The following is a 5000-nucleotide window of genomic DNA, read 5'->3' as shown; positions in this document are numbered from 1 at the left end:
GCGTGTGTGTATGCATGCATGTATGTATGCGTATGTTTACTTTATTGTAATATACAGGAAAAAGCGACTACACTCATGGGGCCCTGTCTGTAAGCCTCCGTCAGTCCAACGTGGGTTTAAATTCGTTCATGTTCTTCGATTGGACTACTCGGTATTTCTTCATTTCTTTATTTCCTGACTTAAAAACCTCCCGAGATAATGTATCAGTTTAAGCTCCGATTTTTTATAAGTGTGTGTGTGTGTGTGCGTGCGTGCGTGCGTGCGTGCATGTTTCTTTACCTAATTGTAGTATACAGGATAGAAGGAATGCTCGTAGGGGTCTTGTACTGCATCAGTGATATGATCATGCCCAGCTTCATATTCTTGTGTGTGTGCGTGCGTGTGTGTATGTGTGTGTGTGTGTGTGTGTGTGTGTGTGTGACGATCTCGTGTCACGTGGCTTGGCCGTCTGTATCCCTGTGGGGCCCTGGCGAGACCTCACGAGTCAAGCATGGGAGGACACGTGGGGTGGAAGCGTCTGGAAGTAGTTTCAAATCTCATTATCGCCCTCCTCCCAGGCCGGAATCCAGACGAAAGACCTAATCCTGTCAGTGAGTTTGCGGTGAACATAAGAATGAAAGAGACTGCAAGAGACCATAAGGCCTACACTTGGCAGTTCCATATCCATTACCACCTATAATCCCCATTCATAAAGTTGTCTAACAGTTTCTTAAAATATCTGATAGTTTCAGCGCTCACTACATGGTTACTAAGTCTATTCCATTCGTTGACCACCCTATTAGTAAACCAATTCTTCCCTATTTCCTTCTTAAATCGAAATCTGTCCAATTTAAATCCGTTACTGCGAGGAGAGGAGGTGGATAGACTTCATCTTGCTGAATAAAATCGTCTAGCGATAGAACAGAACAGAACATGGAACTGCCTAGTGTAGGCCTTGTGGTCTCTTGCTGTCTCGTTTATCATGTCGTGAAAACGGGTGTTTGGTTTTAGATCGAATAGAGAGCGGGTCGTTGAGTGAGGGAATTTGAGTGGGATTGAGGGAATGTGGGAGGGATCGACCCGGGAGAACAGTTGACTGATTTTAAGGGCACAACTTTCCCCAGTTGTCTTTAAAAAAAAAAAAAAAAAAAAAAAAAAAAATATGCATTGAAGTTACCGAACTTCATTTATTAATTAATTCTGTTTTAATAAATTATAGATTTATTTATTTGTTCATTTAAATGGTATTTCGCTTATGATATTTCTTGAAAATTAAAAAATGCTAATATGGAGGATGGTGGTGGATGAATGCAGAGGTTATGTGTGGATGAGCTGGATGGATGACCTGATGTTCACCGCGCGAGGGAGAAACTCGAGGTGTCCGTGCCAACACCCACTCCTTGTTCCACTTGGCAGCTCCGCTCTGACAACAACAGTGACAACATATGTGGGAACAGTGACAACATAGGTGAGAACAGTGACAACAGTGAGAACAGTGACAGCAGTGATATCAGTGACAACATAGGTGAGAACAGTGACAACATATGTGAGAATAATGACAACCACAGTGACAACATCGTCGAAAACAGTGAGAAGATTGACAGCAGTGATTACAGTGACAACATAGATGAGGACAGTGACAACACCAGTGAGAACAATGACAAGTGACAACATCGTCGAGAACAGTGACAACAGCAACGACAATAATAACAATAGTCATAGCAATGACAAAACCACAACAATGACAACAAAAGCAACAGTGGCAACAACAACAATAACACTAACAATTACAACCTTAACGACCCCAACAACAAACAACAGCAATAACAACGAGACCCGTTCCGCACAGATTAAAAGATAACGAATAAAATCACCTGGCGGCACCCAGGTAGTTAATCAAAGCATTATCTTAATCCTCTTCCACGCAGACGACCCACAGAGATGGTTTGAATCGATTGGCTTTAGCCAGAATTGAATATTTAAATGCAAACAAGGATTAACTGTAACTCCTCCTCCTCCTCCTCCTCCTCCTCCTCCTCCTACTCCTCCTTATCCTTATCCTTCTCTCCTCCACCTCCTTCCCCTCCTCCTCTTCCTCCTCCTCCTCCTCCTCATTTTCCGCCTCGTCCTCCTTATCCTTCTCTTCCTTCTCCTTTACCTCCTTCCCCTCCTCTTTCCCTTCTTCCTCGTCCTCCTACTCCCTCTTATCCTTCTCTTTCTCCTCTTCCTTCTCCTCTACCTCCTCCTCCTCCTCCCCCTCCTCCTCCTCCTCCCCCTCCCACTCCCGCTCATTGCATACTCCACACGCACTTTCCCCACGCATGAGCGACTCCCACAACGCTCCAACTCCTCTTTCTCCTCCTCCTTCTCCTCCACCTATTGCTTACACTCTCTCTCTCTCTCTCTCTCTCTCTCTCTCTCTCTCTCTCTCTCTCTCTCTCTCTCTCTCTCTCTCTCTCTCTCTCTCTCTCTCTCTCTCTCTCTCTCTCTCTGCCCCACTCAGACACACACACACACACACACACACACACACACACACACACACACACACACACACACACACACACACACACACACACATATATATATATATATATATATAAATATATAAAACATGACTCACCTACCACAAGCATTTCCTTTTTCTCCCATCATAGGCTGCCCTCCACTGTCTATGTGTTCAGTCTGTTCACTTTAGACAAAGGATTTTCGACACGCACGCACGCACGTACGGCCTATCGACAAAGGCCATTTGCTGTCCTTACTTGGCCGCGGACTAGGTCTGGTCCTTAATAGTATGTTCAAGTCTTGGTCGCCTTTATCAAGTTTTCCTCCTTCGTCCTTATTGTTCGCCTTATTAACATTTTTCTTCTTCGTTCTTTTTCTCTTCTCAACATCTGTCTTCTTGTTTTTTGTTCTCTTTCTTTGCTATTTTTTTTCTCTTCCTTTGGTGTCTTGAAGTCTGTTTTCCACCTCTTCCTCATACATCCCAAATTCGTACTTACCAAGTTCTTTAGTGTATCTGTTTATTTATCTTTATAGCTATTAATTTATTTATTCATGCATTTATTATTTTTGCTTTTCTCGTTTGTTTCTGTCTTCCTCTACATGGCTCATTATTTGAATCTCTCTCTCTCTCTCTCTCTCTCTCTCTCTCTCTCTCTCTCTCTCTCTCTCTCTCTCCACCCGCTTTCCCTCATCGTCCTCACCCTCTCTCCCTCTTCTTTGGTTTCCATTTCCTCTTTCCATCTCTTCCTCTTTTCTCTCCTACTCTTTTCTTCATCTCTCTTTTCCCATCACCTGTACCGCCTCTCTTTCATTCTTCACCTCCCCCTTTCCCCCCCTCTGCCCCCCCTTTTTACCCTTTTCCCACGGCTTGCCTTGTCCCCTCTTCCTCCTTCCTCCTCCTCCTCTTCCTCTTCTTTCAGCCTCCCATTTCCTCCTCTTTGTTGTTCATTTTCGTCTCCGTTGCTATCGTTGACCTTTGGTGCAATTGTCCTCGAGGTGTCATTGGACACCCCGACCAGGTGTCGCGGACCATTGGAGGGGGCCGGGGGGAGGGGGAGGGGGCGGTACTCTGAATCCTTTTCTCATCCGGGGCGTCGCTATAACTGAATAAAATCGCTTGACATCAACCAAAACTAGAAACTTGGGCACCTCTTTCTCCTCTTCTTCCTCTTCCTTTTGCTTCTCCTCTTTTCTTTCCTCTCCTTCTTCCTCTTCCTCATTCTATTTTTTAATTACATATTTAAATATTTAAGATTCCAATCTCCTCCTCCTCCTCCTCTTCCTCCTCTTCCGCCTACTCAGTCTTTCTTGTGAAGTACAAACATGACATTTCGTAAAGAATTCCCAGTTTTGAATATTTAAAATTTCCTCCTCCCTCCTCCTCTTTCTCCTCCTCCTCCTCCTCCTCCTCCTCCTCCTCCTTCCTCCGCCTTCCTCCACCATGGCGTCATTCCTTGTCCTTTCCAACGAAGCCAGCAATCAACGCAGATTCCTAAACGCGTTAGTAGAATTTTTAATACATTATTTGATTTCGAAAGTGTTAAATATAAAAATTGCGTATTTGTTTATTTAATATTTATTTATTAATTCATTTATTTGTGTATTTATTTATCGTTTTACTTCTTGATATTTTGGTCGTGTTGAATAACTTGTCCGTTGGTCATCGACTTCCTGTTCAAATGTCTGAGAACTTGGGAGGAAGTCGACGGTTTGCTTTGACCGTTGGAGCACGAGAGAGTGAGTCATCGACTTAATTTGTATTTATGGTCGAAGTTTGTTGCATATTATCGTCTATATTTTTTATTCTTCGTCATAATTACGCGTAATTGTAGTTTAAATGGTTAGTTATTTTCCTAGTTGTATGTGTTTGTTGATGTCATTGCTTTCGTTTGAGATGTGTTGTTGTAAAGTCGACTTCATTTCGTTTTTATTACGATAGAAGTTTGTTGAAGTTATCGTCTATTTTTTAATTCTTCATGTTTACACGTAATTATTATTTAGATATATTTAGTTTATTTATCTTATTTATTTATTTATATATTAATTTATTTATTTATTGAGTTGTACATGTTTGTCCATGTTGCTTTCATTTGAGGTTTGTGTTTGCGATTTCCGTCGTGGCTCGCTGGTCAAGACGCTTGGCTCGTCCGGGCGTGTATCCAGGTTCGAATCCGGACGGTTACCGGTGATTGCTACCTGCCCGGGTGACGACGACCTCAGCGTGTCTTCTTCGTCTTCTTGTTTTTGTTCGTTTTCTTTTTCTTTTCTTCTTCGTTTTCTTTTTCTTTTCTTCTTCGTCTTCTTCTTAGTTTTATTTTTATTTTTCTTCTTCTTCGTCTTCTTCATCTTCATCTTTTCTCTTCTTCGTCTTTGTCCTCATCATCATAATCTTTTTCTTTTCTTCTTCTTCATCTCTCCTCTTCGTCTTCATCATCTTCTTCGGCTTGTTTTTATTTTTCTTCTCCCTCATCTTCTTTTTCTTCTTCATATCTTCATTATCTTCATTTTCTTCT

General features: G+C 42.2%; 1 protein-coding gene across 1 annotated transcript in view; it reads left to right on the top strand.

The window, feature by feature from the left end:
• LOC143035586 (uncharacterized) overlaps positions 1–5000 on the top strand; it is a 408032-nt gene that overhangs the window by 353390 nt on the left and 49642 nt on the right. The window lies entirely within an intron of this gene.

The sequence above is a fragment of the Oratosquilla oratoria genome, chromosome 19 (genome assembly GCF_046742065.1).
Source record: "Oratosquilla oratoria isolate Oo_2021 chromosome 19, ASM4674206v1, whole genome shotgun sequence".
In the NCBI taxonomy this organism is placed as follows: Eukaryota; Metazoa; Arthropoda; class Malacostraca; order Stomatopoda; family Squillidae; genus Oratosquilla; species Oratosquilla oratoria.
This window is presented reverse-complemented; position numbering and strand designations above follow the sequence as displayed.